This window comes from Marmota monax, unplaced genomic scaffold (genome assembly GCF_021218885.2).
Source record: "Marmota monax isolate L192 unplaced genomic scaffold, Marmota_monax_Labrador192_F-V1.1 WCK01_AAM20220418_F8-fsc00126, whole genome shotgun sequence".
NCBI classification, from domain to species: domain Eukaryota; kingdom Metazoa; phylum Chordata; class Mammalia; order Rodentia; family Sciuridae; genus Marmota; species Marmota monax.
Genome location: NW_026695245.1, coordinates 4,417,534 through 4,441,236, shown reverse-complemented (window position 1 = coordinate 4,441,236; position 23,703 = coordinate 4,417,534). Strand labels below are relative to the sequence as shown.

At 41.3% G+C, this 23,703-nt stretch overlaps 1 long non-coding RNA gene across 1 annotated transcript; it reads right to left on the bottom strand.

Annotated features, from left to right (window-relative positions):
* Window positions 1–2,690: 2,690 nt before the first annotated feature.
* On the bottom strand, window positions 2,691–22,761 carry LOC124085982 (uncharacterized). Its single transcript, XR_006849664.1, has 2 exons — window positions 22,549–22,761; window positions 2,691–3,082 (listed from the first exon to the last, which is right to left on the bottom strand). It is a non-coding gene; the product is annotated as an uncharacterized LOC124085982 (long non-coding RNA).
* Between the last annotated feature and the right edge of the window lie 942 nt (window positions 22,762–23,703).

Sequence of the window (23,703 nt, the reverse complement as noted above, 5' to 3'; positions counted from 1 at the left end):
GAACATGGCTCTACCATTTGCTTAGAGGAGTCAAAAATGTCTATTTTTCCTCCCTCAGGAAAAAAAAAAAAAAAAAAAAAGGAAACTTTTTTCCATGTTCCATTTTATTTTCAGCTCTTTTGAGAAGAAGATAAGCTGACAATGAAACATGATGATTGGCATGTTATTTTTAAGTGAATTTTTAGTGGCAAATAATTCATTCCATCTGGGAAAGGCTGATCAACATTTTCGGCAATGAGGAGCACATCAGGATAAATTATTTCCAGCATTTTTTTTAAAAAAGTTTATTTGGATCCAGATCCACATAACTAGTTGCTCAGGGTCAGTGGCATTTCCTGACCCTGAGAGGGGCTAATCCCTTGGCTGTTTCCCTCATCCCTTAAGGTCAACATCTCACAATATCAAAGACCATTTGCTCACCAGACACCTCCCTGGGGCATCTGTCACCCAGTTCCTGGGGACTGTTGTGGTTGCACTGTGGTAGTAGTTCACATTGTACTTCACCCTCGCCATTGGCAAAAGCATCAGCAGTATCATATATCTGCAGCTGAACTTGGCATCTTTGTGTACTGTTCCCATAGCACACATCCTCTCATTTGACAATAGGGAGCTAACACAGACAGGGAACACGAGAGAGAACAAAGGTTAGACTTGTCCCAGGGCTCCATTTTGGTCTATCCAGCTCTCACAGGTCCTATAGGAGATCCACAGTTAAAAGCATTGGTAAGAAGGAAGGAAAGAACAAATATTTGCACTCATTCATTCATAAGAGCATTATTCACCAAAGCCAGAGGCGGAAGCAACCCAAATGTCCATCAATGGATGAATGAATAAATAAAATATGGGTATATTCATTCAATGGAATATTATTCAGTCTTAAAAAGGGTGGGAATTCTTGCATGCAACAACATGGATTAACCTCAAAGGCATCATGCTAAGAGAAATAGGCCAGACACACACACACACACACACACACACACACGATTCCCATGATTCCACTTATATGAGGTACCTAGAATAGGCAAATTCACGAGAAAAAAAAATAGAACAGAGGTTACTAGGGGCAAAGGGAAAGGCAGCAAAATAGGGAATAGGGGATTATCAGTTAATGGATACAGAACCTCAGCTTGGAACGATGAAAAAAAGTTTTGGAGATGGATGGTGATAAGGGCTGCACAAAAATGTGAATATCTAATGTCATTGTGCAATGTACAACATCTGATGTCTACTTAAAATGGCAAATTTTATGTTAAGTGTATTTTACAACAATGTTTTAAAAGGCAGGAAAATACGCTGTGCTTTTCACTGACCCTTAGGCCTTTGCTAAAGAAGACTTGTGGGTGTCCTCAATGGTAAGTATGGACGGTGATCAGGCTGCCCAGGCTATGCGGGTCCCCGTTCAACAACTGACTCCACAACAAGAACAAAACATACATGAATTAAAATATTTGTTTACAAGTCTGTTATAAATTTTGCTAATAAAAAGGAAGTGAGCTACATAGTTGACACGTCATAAAAAATATACAGCATTCTTTATTTTAAATTCCACACAACCAATAGATTTTCAAGGAATGATTTTATGGATTCTTGTGAAATTCTTTTGCATCTGCAGCCAATAATGTTTGCAATTGATATACAGGGGTAGCCCTCACATGAAAATTGGCTTGGTATTTTCACTTAATAAGGAAGACAGAAATGACAAAGACATGCTGGAATGTCACTCTCCGTCAATGATGTAAGCGATTTTTTTGGTGCATTAGATAGTAATTTTTACACACTGGAAGAATATTTCCAAAATTTCTTATGTTTTTCATAATATAAGAGCTATAGGCTCAATCTGCATTTTTTTTCTTTTTCCGTGTGTGTGTGTGTGTGTGTGTGTGTGTGTGTGTGTGTTTGGTACTGGGGATTGAACCCAGGGTTGCTGTACCACTGAGATACATTCCAAACTTTTTTACTTTTGCTTTGAAATAGGGTCTCACTAAGTGGCTGAGGCTGGCCTCCAACTTGGAATCCTCCTGACTCAACCTCCCAAATCACTGGGATGACAGGTATGTGCCACCAAATCTGGCAGCACACAATTTTTCCCTTACCATTTTCCATTGGTTTTCTCCAATGTCCATCAATGGATGAATGAATAAATAAAATATGGGTGTATCCAATTTTTCTTCTCTTCCTTTTTCTGGCTCAGAAGAGCATAATTTTAAAATGGGACCAGAGGACTCAAAGGAAATCTGTTGCAGGCTCAGCCTTTCGGGGGCATTCTTTTGGTTTCTTTGATATTAAGTGCCACCTCTTAAGGATCTCAACAACCAGAGGAGAGGGGAAAGTTTCACAGGATTATTTTTTCCAGGGCTGCGGACCAAACACAGGGCATGCTGCAAGTGCTCTACCCTGAGCCACCCAGGGTGCATCTTAAGTTACATCCTTGTGACGCTCACCCAATACACAGCTTTTCATTAACGAGAAAAGCAGAGCAAGGAAGTCGTGAGGGAAAGCCATCAAGCCCCGTAATAAAACGAGACAATGAAAACAGTGCGAATTTCTAGAGGGCTGATTAAGAAAATGTCTTTTTTACAAACCTCAATAGCTAGTCATCAAACATTAACTAATTCATGTACCTTTTTAAAGAAAATAGATGGCTATTAAACCCTTCTTAAAGAAAAATTCATTTTCATGAACCTCGAGTGTTGCTTTAAATTATTTTTATTAGGTAGTTAAAGAGTCCAAACACAAAGTAGACATAAAGCCTGAATGTTTATAACCCTCACATAAACATAAAAACAAATGCATTGGAATATAAAAACCACAGAAATCAATCATGCTTTAAGGAGGAGCATTAATTTCATATGAGGAATATTGTTCTTGAAAGCAAGTTGTCACTGTTGGGTGAGATAGCTGGCTTGTTGAAAACAATATTTGATTCATCAGTGAGTGGATAAATCTCATCATTGAGACAATAGATGGCAAATTATAGCACCGCTGTGGTCCCCAACCCTCACGGGCTCTTCTCTGCCACACGATTGTCAAGGAGTGAAATTAGGAAGTATTTCTTCTCTGCTCTGTTCTCCCATGTTTGCCACTGTGAATAAATAAACAACAACAACAACAAAAGAAAAACCAACAAAATCACACTCACAGGATAGTTCATAAGTGGCTTTACTATTTAATTTTGCAGTGTTACATTTCCTGGAGTAGAGCTCAGTGGTAGTGCACTTGCATAGCATGTGTGAGGAGCTGGGTTCAATTCCTAATACTGCCCCCGCCACAAAAAAAAAAAAAAAAGTTTCCTGGGGAAAAAAATGTATCTTCCTTTAACTGACCTTCTCTCTTGAGCTGCCCTTTCTACCCAGCAATGGGAAATGTCAATCTTCTCCCAGAAGTTGGCTAAGTTGCAGGGGGCCCAGGTCTTACGAGAATCCTGTTCTACACTCATTGGTTTCCTGTCTGTTGTCTTAATCTGTAATATTCTGGTCCCAGGGGTCTTGACAGGTAGCACTTGCCCTGCATTCCTGACAAGAGGTCAGCAGTCCCACTGGCCTGTGCACTCCGTGTGCCTGAGTCAATCTCGGCCAGTCTTGGTGGTACCCAGGAAGTCTGTAAACTCCTTGGCTTCGTTGGGTGGAGAGAGACAGGCCTTGAGCAAGGGGTGGTGGGGAGCCATCTCTCCCAGGCATCTCTAAGCCCCTACCCGTCCTGCTGTTCTATCTGCTCATTTCACACGGAGCGCTCTGGTAGAGCTAGCTGCATCTTCTCACAGGGCTGCAGGTGGAAAGGGGCACACAAGCCCCTCTGTCCTCATGTCTTCAGCCTAATCTGGGGGTTTTACTGTCCCCGTCCCCCCAGTCCCCATGAGTTCAGCCCAGAAAGCATCTGGTCCAGCAACTCTCCTGTGCTCTTCTAATAGAGGCTATTTCTCTACACAAGGGTAGAAATGGCTCTTACATCATTATTTATTGTTTTGAATCAATTTATAGACAAAAGCTGTGATGTATTAGTGAATGTTTAAAAAGTGCTTCTCCTTGGCCAGTGTTCATGGTGTAAACGATTCCAGTGGTTTTGATGGCAAACCCCCGTGTGATGTCACTGATCAGGGAGTTTGGAAGAAGTTCACCATCTGCCAGCTCAGACACACCCCTGGCTATCGCCAAGGCCAGATTTTTAGAATATAAAATCCTTCTCATCTCTTTGAAAACCCAGGACTTACAGTGGACAGCCTTCCCTTTTGGGACTTTTCTCCTTGCTGTGCATTGAAAGACCCTTTTTTAGAACTCAGAGCCAATAATTTGTCTCTTTTGTCAATCCTCTCCTGAGGACAGTGTATTTGGAGACCTATCTCTATGTCCCTAGTGGTGGGAGATTAATGGGGACAAGAAAGCCTGGGGGGACCTCAATATCTCAAAATATTATCCACCACTCACATACAGCTTATTTTTAATGGCTTGAAATAGCAACCATATCGCCAATAGAGGCTCCACAAAGAAACTCCTATCAAACTGACATGAACTTAAAACAAAGGTTGCCTCATAAGGTTAGTGATGGGGAATTGGGAAAAGGAGAAAGAGAAGCAGGGAAGGAGGAGAATCCCTAAGACAGGGTTATTACCAATACATTTTGTTCACATTTAATAATGTCATGGCTTCAGCACATGCACTCATTAAATGCAACTAGGTGCCTGTGCTAGTCAGTTTTCCATCACTGTAACAAAATACCTGAGATAATCAACTTACAAGGAGAAAAAATTTATTTTGGCTCAGAGCTGCAGAGGCTTCAGTACATGGTTGTTTGGCCCCATGGCCTCTGGGCCCATGGCAGAAACATATGGCCGGGGAAACTGCTCAGAGTCATCAGGAAGCAAAAAGAGAATAAAAGGAGCCAGGGTTACAACATCCCCTTTGAGGGAACGTCCCGCAGTGGCCTAATTTACTCCAACTAGACGCCCATTCTTAAAGGTTCCATCACCTTCCACTAGTGCCAGGCTGGCAACCAAGACTTTAACACATGGACCTTTGCAGAACACCTTTGCAGATCCAACTACAGCACTATCTAACCTCATTTTAAGATGTCGTAAGATTACGTTCCAGGTCTGGAAGAAGGGGAGGCCCTCCTAGCCCTCTACTCAGACTCTGCAACTATGGGCTACAGCAGGGAGAGGAGGAGATGTGTCCGTAATGCACACTCCTTGGGCCCAGCCCCACCTCTTCTTGCTGCCTCTTCTGAGGCTATGGGGACAGATTTCTGTACCGTCCCACATCCTCCAACTTCCAAGCTACTGGGAGACCCCAGCAGTGAGAGAGTGGGCTGCAGATGCACTGGTCCTCTGACTCCTGGACCCGAGGTGCTTAAGAACCCAAACGGAAACTGAAAAATAAGAGAATCTTATATGTAAGTGTTATGGTTTGGATGTGAGGTGTCCCCAGAAGCTCATGTGTGAGACGATGCAAGAAGGTTCAGAGGAGAAATGATTGGCTTATGAGAGTCTTAACACAATCAGTGAATTAATCTCTTGATGGGATTAACTGAGTGGTGACCAAAGGCAGGTAGGGTATGACTGGAGAAAGTGGGTCCCTGGGGGTGTGCCTTTGGGATATATATTTTGTTTCTAGAGAGTGGAGTCTCTCTGCTTTCTAATCATCATGTGAGCTGCTTCCCTCTGCCACACTCTTCCACCACGATGTTCTGTCTCACCTCGAGCCCCAAGGAATGGAGCCTGCTGTCTATGGACTGAGACCTCTGAAACTGTGAGCCCCCAAGTAAACTTTCCCCCCTCTACAACTGTTCTTGTCAGGTCTTCTAGTAACAGATGGGGAAAAAGCTGACTAAAACAATGAACTATCTGTTGATGACTTGCAAATTGTCTCCTGTCCCCATCTCTCTTAGCTGACAGAACAGTCAGTGAACTGTCTGAGGTACCTCAAAGTGTCTTTCACTTTAAATGGTGAAGAATAATTCAAAGTGAAACATGATAGAGACATCAGATTCCAATTAACCTAACCACTGATTATTTTTGCTAACTGGGAAAGGTGTGGGGTCAAGTCTAGGGAATTCTCTATTTACTAGTTAGTTCTGTGATTTTGCAAAAGTTAGTTAGCAGGAATTAGCTGTATTCCTTCATATGTAAGTGGAAATAATATATTATAAGGTTGATGTAAGGATTAAGTGAAATTTTATGTAAAAGAATGATTTGTGAGGCTGGCATGCACGGGACACTGGGTTTGATCCTCAGCACCACATAAAAATAAAGATGTTGTGTTCACCGAAAACCAAAAAATAAATATTAAAAAAATTCTCTCTCTCTCTCTCTCTCTCTCTCTCTCTCTCTCTCTCTCTCTCTCTTTAAATAATAAAAAAAAAGAATGATTTGTGGGGCTGGGGTTGTACTCAGTGGTAGAGCATTTGCCAAGCACATGTGAGGCACTGGATTTGCTCCTCAGCACTACATAAAAATAAATAAATAAAATAAAGCTATTGTGTGTGTGTCTACAACTAAAAATTTTTTTTAAAAAAAGAATGATTTGCAAGCTAGAGTTCTATACAATGTTTGCTAATTATTCCATGTGAATTTCCTCAAAGAGAAAGAACACATGTTGTTTAGGAACCACAGCATCCAGCCCAGAACCTAGACCAGATTTTAATTCTTCAAAGAGCCACTTCTATTAGTTATATTAACAGAAATCATTTATAATTGGATTTTGGAACACTGAAAATGTGAGGGGAAAGCATGAAGTAATTCAAAAAGAACAGTAACTGAGGAGCAGCTACCACCCTGGGGCTGGGGGAGCATGAGGAGGCTGCAGCCACTGGGATTTGGAGCTGGAGGGGCGCCGCGCTGAGACGGGCATCTCTGAGGTCAGCCCTTGTGCAGAAACTGGAAACAGGAACTTCCAGCTACTGAAGTCAACTGTTGTTGCCAAGGTGAAGAATCACTGCTGTGAGGACAATGACAGCCGAGCCAACCATGTGGGAAAGGGCCCGTCCCACTTCCCCTCCAGTCTCCCTGGAGCTCCCACTATAGACACAGCCAGCAGGGAACCCGCTGGTAAAGGGGAAAATACAGTAGGTCCCCTCCAGGGGGTGACGTTACAAGACCCCCTGTGAACACCTGCGTTGGAGACATTCATACCTATATGATAAAGTTTAGTTTATAAATTAGGGGCACAGAAAGAGATTATAATAAACTGAAACAGTTACAATATGCTGTAATAAAAGTTATGTGACTGTGCTTGCACTCCTCTCCCTCAAAATTTCTTATTGCACTAGACTGAATTTTTGAATCCCAGTTGACCTCAGGTAACTAAAGCCATGGAAAGGGAAGAAGCTTTGGATAAGGGGGACTGCAGCACAGAGCAGACTTCCGGTCTCAGCACCCTGGCAGTGTGTGTCAGGTGGGGAGGGTTTGAGCTGAGAAACAACTGCTCAGAAACCACATTACAGTTAATTGATGAAAGGGACTTTGCCTGTGGGTGAAGATCAAGGGCTATACTTCCATGGGCTTCTTTTTGAGTGATCAGAGGACAACACTTGAGTCCCAAGGGTCTTAGGTAACCAGAGCCCCACCCAGGCTGATACCACCTTCATCCAGAGTATAGCCTGACCCTTCCACATCATCCTCGCCCACAGGGTCATCCTTGTAACTGCCTGTTATGGTTTGGATTGAGGTGTCCCCCAAAAGCTCATGTGTGAGATAGTGCAAGAGGAGAAATGATTGGGTTATAGGAGTCTTAACCCAATCAGTGAGTTAATCCCCTGATAGGGATTAACTGAGTGGTAATTGAGTGGTAGGGTGTGGCTGGAGGAGGTGGGCATTGGAGGTGTGGCTTTGGGGTATATATTTTTATATATGAAGACCCCTTTCTCTCCCCCCTCCCCCCCCCCTTTCTCTGTGTGCTTTCTGACCATCATGTGAGCTGCTTCCCTCTCCCACACTCTTCTGCCATGATGTTCTGCCTCACCTGGAGCCCCAAGGAATGGAGCCAGCTGTCTATGGATTGAGACTGGGAATTGAACCCAGGACCCTGCACATTGCTAGGGAAGCCCTTTACCATTGATTTACATCTCCAGCCCCTCCATCACATTCTGACTGGGGATTTGACCTGGCTCCCTGGGACAGACACCCAAATGGCCTCTGTGGGTTTAATGACAGAGAAATAGGGCACCTTTGGCAACACTATATCCCTTTCCACACCCCCTTCTCCAAAGATAACATCAATTCCACCCAGACTATGAAAGGACTTCCCTGGTAACATGGCAAATGGATTTCCTGGCTCAAACTTAAGAAAATTTGTGTCTTTCTTTTCAAGTCAGAATCTAAGTGAAGTTGTTATTTCTTGAGTGTCTCTCGAGACGATGTGGAAGAGTTATAACCCTTCCATCTATCCAGTTACTGCAGACAGCTAGATGAAAAATTGCCATGTGGCTCAGAAGAGAAGGATAAATTCCTCCCACCCACAGAGGCTAACCATTTGCAGACACTCAGCTCTGATTTCCCCAAAAGAAAGCAAGGAGGGGTGGAGTGAAGCCGTGCTAGTCTTGGTTGGCGTTTTCTTCCAAATGCATTGCAGCTGTCTTATTCCAGGACAGGGAGCATGATTAAACCTCTTCCATAGACAGAATCTACCTTGGGGCCCTGGTAAAGAACAGTGTCCACTTCAGCTTCCTCCCTAATTTCTACCTCTTTCCAACGGGCCCATTTCCCTTCAGTCTACTGAGGGGTATGATGTACTTTCCTGCTGGCCCCCAGCTACCCTGGCATCCTGATCCCCACCCCAGCCTTGTAGGCAGGTGTTGTCTTCCCGGACAGAGCTTTGTGCTCCCAACCTGCCCTTTACTGCATATCCCCCTGAAGGATAATCAGTCTCATGTCTCAGTTTATCAGGGCTCAGTTTCCCAAGGGCTTGTTTGGTTATCTCAGCAGACAGGAGGCAAAGGAAGGTGCTGAAGTTCGATGCGCTACAGAAATTGGGAATGGAGAATTTCTCCAGACTCATGAGTACGAGAGCGAATACCACCAAACTCTCTGGTCCCACATGTGAACCCAGCACCATGACGATTTCTAAAATCCAGGTAGTGAGCATTTACTAGTAAGTACTGGGCTTCTGCCACCACAGCTGATTGATGTCACACAAGCGGGAATCTCACCTACTCAGTCAATATCACAGGGGAAAGGTGACAAGAATCAACATAAAATGCCTACGATTGGCCATCTGCTGCAGCCAAGCACTTCAAGCATCCTCATAAACATGGTCCAAACATAGTCAGCAGACAAGAGCACATCTTGAGCTGACAAAGTGACCAGAGTGCCTGCCTCCACAATGTGGGCCAACTGCATCCTTAGGATTGCATCCTTAGATTTCATTCTTCAACAGTTTGTTAAGTGACCTATTTTATCACATGGTGACTGCCTGGTAGACCATGCTCTGTATGGATGCCAGAATGTAGAGGAAGGTGCCATTAAGAGTAAAGAGTTATTGGTATTTATTCTGTGCTGCAAATGCTGTTTGACAACTCACTGTGTCAAATGAAAGTCAGCATTTACAGGGCACTTACCTTATGTGCCAGACAGAAGTAAATAAGCTGTATATCCACTCTCTCGTTGAATCCTCACTAACATTAGGAGGTAGGTTTATACATCAGTCTTTTGTGAGTTTAACTACTAAGAATCAACACCTGATTCTCTGGGGGATCCATTGAAACTGAGTATCTGACCTTGCAAAGCTAAGGGCTTGGACATGGTGATCCTGCCAACATAGAGCCACCCCAAGGGTGCCAGGCTGAAACACATGGTTGGATTCTCCGAAACTGTCTTGATTACAACAGAGCTCATCTGTTCCAGCCCTTGGATGACCCCAGCAGCTTATCAAAGTCGTGATTTCCTTGCAGGATACAAGACTCCAAATAGGCAAAACCCAGATCTGAACAGAGGCATGAGATGGAATTCAAATGGACCCAGTCTCTGAGGAAACTCCAGTGGTCCCCATCATATACACTTTACTTTCAAGGACTTGGAAATGGATACAAGAGTGCATTCCATTAAAGACGGGTGACGTGTCTCAGTCCATAGGGGCCCAGGAGGTGTGGGGTTAGGAATGCATTGGTGAGGATTCTTGCTGCTCTGGACAGGACTGGAACCCCCACTCCTGAACAAGTCCTTCCTGGTGGAAGATTTGAAACTGGAACCACTGAGACAATAATAACATTATCACAAAGTGTAAATATCCAAAAGGAGAGATCAGGATTATTCTGATATTGTGTCGCTTTTAGCCTCCTTTCAGCCTGAGCTGGTGACACCAACAACCGATTGCCCCAGGGCCTGGGGGGCACCCACCCCCTGCCCTCCTATAATCTATAACAGCACCGTGTGCTGTCATTGTCCTAAGATGTAAGCAAGGGCTAAGTGGGAGGTCTCATTTGGTAATTAGACCCTTATTGTAGCTCTCAAAAGTAAAGCCAGCCCAGCAACTTGCAGTGATAGTAAAATATTCCTATCCTCTTCCAGACATGGATACTGACCCCAAATGCCTATGTTCATGGTAACAATATGAAGTGTAGGTTTTGAAAGTCAGAGAAAGTGTGCAAAACGGTACATGCCTATGATCTTAAAGATAGATAATCTTCAAATATTTACCTACAGTTGAGTGAAGAGGGACCCCATGTGGCATCTCTGCATGGTCTCCCATGAGACATGAATTGGAGTAAAGATGGTATTTAAAATATATTTTTAAATACATGTATCTATTTAGTACATTTAAAAACACTCCTCTCCTTTCCTATCCAGGTCTCAGGGAAGTCCCTCTCACAGATGCCATGTCCTGGGGTCCCTATTCATTTGCTCCTTCTCCACTAGCATTGAAACAGGAAGACAAAATCCCTCCTTCTCCTCTTCCTCCACAATCAAATAAAGGAGATAAGATTGTAAACAATGAGCATAGTATTTGTGGTGTTTTACTGTAAGAATGAGGGGAATCATACAAAAGGACTGTCTCCAAACAGGGACAGAACAGTTCCAAGAACAATTCCAACTGTCTCTTTCAATCAAACCAAGCATGGCAACCTGTCCACACCCGAGAGCGATTGGAACATCTAATCCTTGGAGCTCTCCGCAGCTGTGTGGACAGAGAACATTGATCAGTCTGACCAAAACCTGCAGCCAAAGTAATTCTTGGAATTTTTCTTTTGCCATTATTTTAAGAAGCAGTTTCAAAAGAGTGGTGATGACAAATTGAATGGGAATTTGGATGCATCAATGAGAATAATTTATAGGCAGAAAAAAGTGGTGATTTTGCATGTTTTAGATTTTTTAATGATTATTAAAGTAATACAACTTGAAAATATGGCAAAGCGTAATGAAAAAAAAATCACAAATAACTCTCCTCCTGACCTGGGAGTGAACAACTTTTTCAACCTAATAGGTGGAGCTAAATGAATCTTCCATAATCAACAGCTATCCTCAAATGTCCTGACGTCTACCCTCCTTTCAGTTTCTCTTTCACAACTCCAAAGACACCGTTTGTATGCCCTTGTGACGCCAGCCTTTGGGTTCACCCCTCTAAAGTGAATGTTCAAGAAGGAAACTTCTGCCCAGAAATATTCTTTTCTGATCTGTTCCCCAGAAACACAATTGTTATGTTACTGCTAAATTTGGCTAAATCTAAATGTCCATTGATTTCAACTATTTTATAATAAAAGGTAAACATGGGTTGAGTATCCTTTATTCCAAATGCTTGGGACCAGAAATATTTCAGTCTTTGGATTTTTTTGTTTGTTTGTTTTTTGATTTTGGAATATTTGCATAAACATAATAAGATATCTCAGGAGTGAGATGAAATCTTAGAGTGGTTTGGATTTGCATTTCTCTAATTGCTAGTGATGATGAACATTTTTTTACAACAATAAGTGTTGGCGAGGGTGTGGGGGAAAAGGTACACTCATACACTGCTGGTGGGACTGCAAATTGGTGCAGCCAATATGGAAAGCAGTATGGAGATTCCTTGGAAAATTGGGAATGGAACCACCATTTGACCCAGCTCTCCCTCTCCTGGGTCTATACCCAAAGGACTTAAAAACAGCATACTACAGGGACACAGCCACATCAATTCACAATAGCTAAACTGTGGAACCTAGATGCCCGTCAATAGATGAATGGATTAAAAAAAAATGTGGCATATCTACACAATGGAATATTACTCAGCAATAAAAGAGAATAAAATCATGGCATTTGCAGGTAAATGGATGGAGTTATAGAAGATAACGCTAAGTGAAGTTACCCAATCCCAAAAAAACAAATGCTGAATGTTTTCTTTGATATAAGGAGGCTGACTCATAGTGGGGTAGGGGAGGGGGAGCATGGGAGGAATAGGTGAACACTAGATAGGGCAGAGGGGTGGGAGGGGAAGGGAGGGGGCATGGGGTTATTAATGATGGTGGAATGTGATGATCATTACTATCCAAAGTAATGAAGACACAAATTGAATATACTATGTATAAAACTCTATGAAAAATTGTGCTCTATATATGTAATAAGAATTGTTATACATTCTGCTGTCATATATTTTAAAAACATTTTTAAAAAGATATCTCAGGGATTGGACCTAAGTTTAAACACAAAATTCACTTGTTCCATATACACCATATACACAGAACTTGAATGTAATTGAATGCAGTATTTTTAATAATCCTGTGCATGAGAAACAGTTTGTGTAACAAAGTTGGAAGATCTAGGATAGTCTATTTTTTTGATATTTATTTTTTAGTTGTAGTTGGACACAATATTTATTTATTTTTAAGTGGTGTTGAGGATCGAACCCAGGGCCTTGCAATTGCTAGGCAAGTGCTCTACCACTGAGCCACAACCCCAGCCCTCTTTCCCCACCCCCCTTAGGAATACTGAATAAATTGTTTTCTGTGTGCCTGCATTGACTGTAAGTTGTCACAGTAGGTTGGGTGTAGAAATTTCCACTCGGGGCTCACATCAGTGCTCAAAAAGTATGCATTTTGAAACATTTCAGATTTTGGAGCATTTTGGATTGGGATGCTAACTGGCAATGACCGTTGGGTATTTCCCTAGAGAACTGGCTCCTACAAGAAAAAGGGGGCACCCCCACACCCCCATACTCTAGGCCTCTGAGTTAGGAGCAACATGTCACTCAAGACAGTTCTTACTCAGGACTGGGCCCTTCCAATGTTAGGCAGCCCCTCTTGCTAGTGATTCTTTTAAAGCCTAAAGGGGCCTTACTCTAAGTTTAAATATGGCTATTCATTGAACAAAATTTATCTCAGGGTGCTAGCTCTCCAGTGGCAAATCTGTCACCTAAGAAAGCTGGTCTGGGACCCAAAAAACAAATCACAGAGATACCTCCTTCTCCTTTGAAAATAACCACTTTTCCTCATGCTTTCTAGCTGTTGAAATTAATTTAAAATAGCAGTGAGACCAAGCTGTGCAGTTTCACGTGAGAATTTCCCATCTTTCCGTAAGCATCCAGTCTTCTCACAGTGTGTTTACATATCCAACTTAGACACAGCTCTGGGGTCATTAAACCCCCAATTGATTAAATCCCTGGAATTGTCTTTGAGAAAGTCATTCTGTGTGTTTATTAAATGGAATTATCTAGTGTCCTTCAGATTCCTTTACAATGAACTAATTCCCTTGTTCCTTCTGAATTCTTTGATGTCCCAAAAGCTTCTGGAACATTTTACATGAGACTTTTTATAGGTTCTTCTTCTTTAGAAGCAGGAAGTTGATGAAAACACCCAAACATTTATTTTCATTCCCAAAATTGGGATGGAAGATGTCTGGTGGATTCTAAAAATAGCAAAAGCCATTCAACACTGAATTTGGTCTTTACCAGAAGATTCAATGGGTTTAGATTGAGTCTGAAATTTTTCCAAAGCCTGGACAAATCCTAATAGCCCTCCCAATAAGGTTTGGAGGCATCTCCACACTTGTTAATATTTTCTTGGCTCTGTTACACCTGGAAAATTTGCTTTATTCTTTTCCTTGATGGGATAAATGATTATGATAACAATAAACATATCTGACAATAAAAATTTACCTTCATGGCACCGTTCCATTCTCTTTTATAATATGAAGTGGTATGTGATAGTCTATGGGTCATATTCATCTTGTTGCCTTTTTAAGAAAGTAACTGACTGAATATGTATTCACATAGCATAATTGTAAAGTGAACAATTCAGAGGTCTTTAGTACTTCACTATGTTGTACAATCACCATGTTTAATCAATACTAAAATCTACCCTGTAAGCAGTGTCTTGCCATCCCTTCTTCCCCCAACCATGACAACAACCTATTTGTTTTCTGTCTCTTTGGAGTTATCTATCCTGGCCTCTTTCACCTGGCACAATGGTTTGGATGTCCACCAACATTATGTCATGTCAGTACTTAGTTCCTTTTGCTAGCTAAATAATATTCCATGGTGAGTGTGCCTTCAGTATCCTTACCCATTTATTCATTAATGGGCATTTGCCCTGTTTGGGTCGTTTAGCTATTGTGAATAGTGCTGTTGTAAACCCACATGCATGTATACTTGCTTGAATCTGTTTTTCTGTTCTTTTTAGCTTATACCTAGGAGTAGAATGGCTGGATATGTTGTAATATTATACTTAACTTTTTGAGGATGTGCTGAACTGTTTTTCACAATGGCTACACCATTTTACATTCCCACCAGCAATGTGTGAGGGTTCCATTTTCTCTACATTTTTGCAAATTTTCCCTTTCCAAAAAAAAAATCTTATAGCCATTCTAATGTAATCACCTTTTTTGTAAATAAAATTTTTATTGGAACATATCCATGTCCATTTGTCTACATGTCTACAATGGCAGAGACTACATAGCTCCTAGGGGAAAAGAATACTTACTGTCTGACCCTTTAAGAAAAACGTTGCTGGGCTGGGGCAGAGCGCTTACCTAGCACAAGTGAGGCACTGGGGTCAATCCTTAGCACCACATAAAAATAAAATAAAGGTTATTAAAACAAAAGAGAGAGATAAGAAAAAGGCTGCTGAACTGTCTTAGAATATTATCTTTTCTTTTTTGTCACTTTCACAATTCCCCCAAATAAGACCCAACCATATTGTTGACCTTGGGTGAGTCAGCCTATTTTTAGTGTTAAATTTCCATATCCAAAAAAAGATAGTGGAAGGCTAGTTGATTCCTAAGACCTCTTCCAGCTATAAAACAAGGCTCTTTCCCAGACAGGAAATTTGCTCTTTATACTCTTTTTGTGCAGTCTGTCATCTGTCACCGTTTTCCTAGCTTGAATTAATAACCCCTTCCAGAATTCTCTTTGATTCATTGATCATACAAACAGGGGACAGTAGCCAATTCCTAGATCTGTGTTCTTTCTTAGTACTGGTTTGCAGGGATTTGGTGGGATTGTCCTAAGAAGTTATGAATGAACTATCATATGGAAATTTCCGGCTCTTGTAGAGAAGAAAAAAAAGGAATCCTGTTAAAACTGAATGGTGTCATCGATGGTTTTTTAAACACACAGATGTGTTCAACTTAAGACCTGGTCCTCTTTTTCCAGTCCTCCACCTGGGGAGGAAGGACCAGGAAAAAAATGAAAGAGAGAGAGAGATTATATATTAGTATCTCACAAAAGGAATTCCTGAAGTTGGGCAACGTTTATTAATAACTTATTCATTCCATTAAGAAGTTGTAAGAATGAACACAATCATTTCTAAGTGCTGTAGTTGGATGTAGCTTGAATGTTCCTCAGGAGTCCATGTGCTGGAGGCTTGGTCCCTAGCCCATGGCGCTATTGGGAGGAGGCAGAAACTTTAGGAGATGGGGCTTAGTAGAAGAAACATTGATTGGGGTCATGCCTTGAAGAGAATATTGGGACCCTAGCTCCTTTCCCTCTGTTCACTTCCTGGCTTCCTCGAGAGGGGCAGCTTTACTCCACCAGGCACTCCCTCCTTTGATCTTCTGCCTCACCACAGGAGCCAACAAATCCTGGACTGAAACATCTGAATCTGTGAGCCAAAATAAACCTTTCTTCTATATAAGTGGATTCTCTCAGGTATTTTGTCATAGTAGCAGGAAGCCAACACAATAAAGGACCTTGATCTGATATCCCTGCCAAATGTTGGGTGTGGATAAGACCCAAAGGAATGTTATAGCTCTTCATTTTTAAAATGAAGAAACAGACATGACTTGTTCATATTTACAGGGTAAATTAGTTGCAGAACACAGATGAGACCCAGGTGTCCTGACTCCAATTCAATGAAAAAAAAGTACCAGGGCAGTGACAGTTTAGAAGAGCCAAAGCAAGTTTTTAGACCAATGTGAGCAGTGATTAGGGTGAAGTATACAGGCCAGCCAGAAAGTAAGGGCATGTTCTTCTGGACTGACTTTTCTGACACCAGGGAACATGTTTCTGTTATGGTCACAAAGGACTCATCTACTGTGTGCCCAGGGCCTGACAGAAGGAAGCATCCTTATATGCACCGCACAGCTGTGCAGAGGAACATGCTTTCTTTTGGCCTGTAGAGAAACCCTTTTAGGAATGAATTCTATGAGTGCTTCTGATTAGACGTCCACCAGAATTAATGACAAAATATTTTAGAAGAGGATTACAAACGGGGAAGACGGTGGCGAATAGAGTGCATCACCCCCGTGTACCGCGTCACTGCGCAGGTGAATAACGAGTTAGAACGGCCAAAAGCTATCTTATTAGGAATTTCCAGCAAAATTGGGGTGCACCGAAACCTAGAGGAAGGATTTCCATCGCCCGAGGATCGGTTACTGGGGCTCAACCACGAGTGAACCGTATGCCAGGAGATTCAGGCTGTTTGATCGGCAGCCCGCCCCGCTGCTAGAGACTGCGGCGCGCCGGGAAACAGCCTCCCTAGAAACGGCGAGCCAGCAACGCAGAGGAACGGTGCTGCAGATTCTGTGGGCTCCTGCCGGCTGTGCCCTCACTGTGCTCCAGGCTGAGTTCTGGGTTTGAGACGGGAAGGAAGCTGTCCAGTTCTGTCCTCCACACTGGACAGCCCACCGAGGAAGCCAGCGGCCACCATCTTGGAGAGCTGACGTCATCATCGCCAGTTTTCACAGATTGCAGCAGCGATAGAACAGGAGAGATATTGGAACTATAAAAACCAAAACAAATTTAAAGAAGAAAACACAAACAAAGCAGTCAAACAGAGTTGGAAAGTAACGTGAGCACCAAGAAAAAACAAGGGAAAAAAGGATTACAAACAATGGAGTACAACTTAAATTCACAGGAGAACCTAGAGGCATCAGAAAAATGGACAGAGAAAGAACTCAAGGCATACCTAACTCAGATGGAACGGAATCTTAGAGAAGACATTAGACAGCAAGTCCAAACAATGAAAGTATACATTGAAAATGAATTACATAAGCAAATTCAAATGGCAAAGAATGAGTTCTACCAGGAGATAGAGATTTAAAAATAAAATCAAACACTAATCCTAGAAATACAGGAAACCATAAACCAAATTAAAAACTCAAACGAGAATATTACAAATAGACTAGATCAAATAGAAGTCAGAACATCAGATAATGAAGACAAAGTTTATCAACTTGAAAAGAATATAGTCAACACAGAAAGGATCCTAAGAAATCATGAGCAATCCATCCAAGAGATATGGGATGTCATAAAAAAAACAAACTTGAGAGTCATTGGGATAGAAGAAGGTGTAGAGGTTCAAATCAAAGGAATGAACAATCTATTGAATGAAATAATCTTAGAAAACTTCCCAGATATGAAAGATGGAATGGATTGCCAAATCCTGGAAGCCTATAGGACCCCAAACATACAAAACCATAATAGATCAACTCCAAGACACATAATTATGAAGATATCCAACATACAGAACAAGGAGAGAATATTAAAAGCTATGAGAGAAAGGAGGCAGATTACATTCAGCGGTAAACCAATTAGGTTAATGGCTGATTTTTCATCACAGACGTTGAAAGCGAGAAGATCCTGGAACAACATATTTCAAACGCTGAAAAATAATGGATTCCAACCAAGAATACTGAATCCAGCAAAATTAAGCTTCAGATTTGACAATGAAATTAAAATATTTCATGATAAACAAAAGTTAAAAGGATTCACAGCCAGAAAACCAGCACTGCAAGCCATTTTGAGCAAAACACTACAAGAAGAGGAATTGAAAAACAGCACCCAAAACCAACAGTGGGAGATAACTCAGTAAAGGGAAGAAAAAAAATAACCAAAAAGGAAAAACTAGCCATATTAAAATAAATAAATAAATAAGCATGACAGGTAGTACTAACCATATATCAATAGTAACCTTAAACATTAATGGCTTAAATTCACCAATCAAGAGACATAGGCTAGTAACCTGGATTAAGAAAACAAATCCAATAATATGCTGCCTTCAGGAGACTCATATGATAGGAAAAGACATACACAGGCTGAAGGTGAAAGGTTGGGAAAAATCATACCACTCACATGGCCCTCAGAAGCAAGCAGGAGTGGCCATACTCATATCGAATAAAACCAACTTCAAACCTAAGTTAATCAAAAGGGATAAAGAAGGACACTATATACTGTTAAAAGGAACCATCCACCAACAAGACATAACAATTATCAATACGTATGCACCAAACAATGGTGCTGCAAAGTTCACAAAACAAACTCTCCTCAAGTTCAAGAGTCAAATAGACCACAACACAATAATTATGGGTGACTTCCACACCGCTCTCTCCATTGGACAAATCCTCCAGACAAAAGCTGAATAAAGAAACTATAGAACTCAATAACACAATCAATAACCTAGACTTAACCGACATTTATAGAATATATCAACCATCATCAAGTGGATACACGTTCTTCTCAGCAGCACATGGATCCTTCTCAAAGATAGACCATATATTATGTCACAGGGCAACTCTTAGTAAATATAAAGGTGTGGAGATAATATCATGCATCTTATCTGATCATAACAGAATGAAACTGGAAATCAATGATAAAAGAAGGAAGGAAAAATCCGGCATCACCTGGAAAAGGAACAATATGTTACTAAATGATCAATGGGTTACAGAAGACATAAAGGAGGAAATCAAAAAATTCTTAGAGATAAATGAAAATACAGACACAACATATCGGAATCTATGGGACACAATGAAAGCAGTTTTAAGAGGGAAATTCATTGCCTGGAGTTCATTCCTCAAAAAAAGAAAAAAACCAACAAATAAATGAACTCACACTTCATCTCAAAACCCTAGAAGAGGAAGAGCAAAACAACAGCAAATATAGCAGAAGACAAGAAATAATTAAAATCAGAGCAGAAATCAACGAAATCAAAACAAAAAAGACCATTGAAAAAATTGATAAAACTAAAAGTTGGTTCTTTGAAAAAATAAATAAGATCGACAGACCCTTAGCCATGCTAACGAAGAGAAGAAGAGAGAGAACTCAAATTACTAACATACGGGATGAAAAAGGCAATATCACAACGGACACTACAGAAATACAGAAGATAATTAGGAATTATTTTGAAACCCTATATTCCAATAAAATAGAAGATAGTGAAGATATTGATAAATTTCTTATGTCATATGATTTGCCCAGACTGAGTCAGGAAGATACACACAATTTAAACAGACCAATAACAAAGGAGGAAATAGAAGCAGCCATCAAAAGACTACCAACCAAGAAAAGCCCTGGACCGGATGGATATACAGCGGAGTTTTACAAAACCTTCAAAGAAGAATTAATACCAATACTTTTCAAGTTATTTCAAGAAATACAAAAAGAAGGAGCTCTTCCAAATTCATTCTATGAGGCCAACATCACCCTGATCCCGAAACCAGACAAAGACACTTCAAAGAAAGAAAACTACAGACCAATATCTCTAATGAACTTAGATGCAAAAATCCTCAATAAAATCCTGGCGAATCAAATACAAAAGCATATCAAAAAATTGTGCACCATGATCAAGTAGGATTCATCCCTGGGATGCAAGGCTGGTTCAATATACGGAAATCAATAAATGTTATTCACCACATCAATAGACTTAAAGATAAGAACCACATGATCATCTCAATAGATGCAGAAAAAGCATTCAACAAAGTACAGCATCCCTTTATGTTCAAAACACTAGAAAAACTAGGGATAACAGGAACTTACCTCAACATTGTAAAAGCTATATATGCTAAGCCTCAGGCTAGCATCATCCTGAATGGAGAAAAACTGAAGGCATTCCCTCTAAAAACTGGAACAAGATGCCCTCTCTCACCACTTCTATTCAATTTAGTTCTCGAAATACTAGCCAGAGCAATTAGACAGACAAAAGAAATTAAAGGCATAAAAATAGGAAAAGAAGAACTTAAATTATCACTATTTGCGGATGATATGATACTATATCTAACAGACCCAAAAGGGTCTACAAAGAAACTATTAGAGCTAATAAATGAATTCAGCAAAGTGGCAGGATATAAAATCCAGATGCCCAGATGCATAAATCAAAGGCATTCCTGTATATCAGCGACAAATCTTCTGAAATGGAAATGAGGACAACCACTCCATTCACAATATCCTCAAAGAAAATAAAATACTTGGGAATCAACCTAACAAAAGAGGTGAAAGATTTATATAATGAAAACTACAGAACCCTAAAGAGAGAAATAGAAGAAGACCTTAGAAGATGGAAAAATATACCCTGTTCATGGATAGGAAGAACTAACATCATCAAAATGGCGATATTACCCAAAGTTCTCTATAGGTTTAATGCAATGCCAATCAAAATCCCAATGGCATTTCTTGTAGAAATAGAGAAAGCAATCATGAAATTCATATGGAAGAACAAAAGACCCAGAATAGCAAAAACAACTCTAAGCAGGAAGTGTGAATCAGGCGGATAGCGATACCAGACTTCAAACTATACTACAGAGCAATAGTAACAAAAACAGCATGGTACTGGTACCAAAACAGGTGGGTGGACCAATGGTACAGAATAGAGGACACAGAGACCAATCCACAAAACTACAACTTTCTTATATTTGATAAAGGGGCTAAAAGCATGCAATGGAGGAAGGATAGCATCTTCAACAAATGGTGCTGGGAAAACTGGAAATCCATATGCAACAAAATGAAACTGAATCCCTTTCTCTCGCCATGCACAAAAGTTAACTCAAAATGGATCAAAGAGCTTGATTTCAAATCAGAGACTCTGTGCCTGATGGAAGAAAAAGTTGGCTCCGATCTACATATTGTGGGGTCCGGCTCCAAATTCCTTAATAGGACGCCCATAGCACAAGAGTTAATAAGTAGAATCAACAAATGGGACTTACTCAAACTAAAAAGTTTTTTCTCAGAAAGAGAAACAATAAGAGGTAAATAGGGAGCCTACATCCTGGGAACAAATTTTTACTCCTCACACTTCAGATAGAGCCCTAGTATCCAGAGTATACAAAGAACTCAAAAAATTAAACAATGAGATAACAAATAACCCAATCAACAAATGGGCCAAGGACCTGAACAGACACTTCTCAGAGGAGGACATACAATCAATCAACAAGTACATGAAAAAATGCTCACCATCTCTAGCTGTCAGAGAAATGCAAATCAAAACCACCCTAAGATACCATCTCACTCCAGTTAGATTGGCAGCCATTATGAAGTCAAACAACAACAAGTACTGGCGAGGATGTGGGGAAAGGGGTACTCTTGTACATTGCTGGTGGGACTGCAAATTGGTGCGGCCAATTTGGAAAGCAGTATGGAGATTCCTGGGAAAGCTGGGAATGGAACCACCATTTGACCCAGCTATTGCCCTTCTCGAACTATTCCCTGAAGACCTTAAAAGAGCGTACTACAGGGATACTGCCACATCGATGTTCATAGCGGCACAATTCACAATAGCTAGACTGTGGAACCAACCCAGATGGCCTTCAATAGATGAATGGATAAAAAAAAAATGTGGCATTTATACACAATGGAGTATTACGCAGCACTAAAAAATGACAAAATCATGGAATTTGCAGGGAAATGGATGGCATTAGAGCAGATTATGCTAAGTGAAGCTAGCCAATCCCTAATTACCTTAAGGAAAGAAAATAAATTGTATGCTGAGGTTGCTAAGATCTACCGTGAAAACAGGTCTTCCATCCATGAAATTGGGAAGAAGGAAAAAGAAATCTATGCTAGTTTTGCTGTCCACATCTCAAATTGCAAAAGTTATGACCACTGTGCATGCTAAATGCTTAGTTAATATGGAGAAGGCATCAAATTTGTGCATGTACTTAATGGAAAAACATTGTGTGTATGAGGAAGGAAGGGTGGAGACCCAGTACTAACTGCAGTTTCTAGAATCTACAGCAGATCTTGGAATATATCCTCAGCAAATAAAGGGGGGACTAATGTACAAAGTGCAATGGAGTTGAACCTTGACCTCCTATCAGTGACTCTGGAACCCTGTACCCACAAATTACCTATTATTTGATCTGCAGAGCCAATTAACTGAGTATCAGTATAAGGAGAGGAAAAAGGTATTTGAAAGCAATGACAATGAATCCCATTCGATAAATCCTCTCACCTGAGAAGAGAATTCCTTGCCTCCAGGATACAGAAAGGTATGCTTTGAGTGAGTTTGTCATCCACCTTCCCATAATGTATGCAGGGGACAGTGCAGGGGCCATCCACAGGCAGGCTGCACGGCAGCAGAGCTCCTTCCCATCCTGGACCATGTGTAACTTGTGGGGTGGGCAGAGGGCACTGAAGGCCACGGGGGAAATATGGCCCAGCTTCCTGAAGCACTGAGTTTATGAAGCAGAATGCAGACGTTTGCATGAATTTTTTTTTCAGACAAAATATGATACCTCCAAGAACTTTCTGACACACCATATTCCATTTCCAGCTGTGCCTCCAGTTCCACGGGGACTGTGTGCCTTGCTCTGCCAAGGAGGGCTCTTGGGGAAGAGTTGGTGGTGCTCTGGGGTAGGGCAAAGAGCACTGGACCAAGAGGCAGCAGGAGCAACCTGCAGAATCCAAGTTCAACTCCACCTGTCTCCCTCTCCCCAGCCACTGTCACTAAGGACACCATATTACTGCAGCACCCACCATCACTTCTCTGGATTACCTTCTTTCACAGAGGAGTGATCTTTTGAAATCCAGTTAGCTGAGCCCATTTTCTCTCTGGTTTAAAGACCTCGCACACATCACTCTGGCCTACGGGGTGAAGTCTGCATTTCTATAACTGGCACAAGGCCCCTCATAACCGGACCTAAAATGCCTTTGAAGACTTTGATATTCCAATACCTTGCACACACCCTACTTCCCTCCACTCCTCGGCTCCCCGTTCCTTGTTCCCCTTTGGGCTCCACCCAGGGAATCCTTGGTTCACCTCTAGGAGACCTCATCCACAGAGCAAGGGTGACCATGCCAGATGGCTGTTAGCACATACTGACCTCTATTTGTTCTCGTGTGCTTTTGTAGGTGGCAGAGAAAGCTTCTTCTAGAAGTTCTTTGGAAACTCAATCTCAGCAGATTTTCTTATTTCCAAATAGAATTAAAACAGGAAGTGAGAGTCAAAAGTATGCTCCACTGTGACAAAAGTCACATTATGAAACCAAAGTGTCCTCATTTCTTAGGAAGCTCCAGTCTCCTTGGGGGCAGAGGGATACTCCAGGGCTTCCATCTGAGACTGCAGAAACTCTCTTGCTTTGATTTCACTCTGAAATGGGGGCAAAAT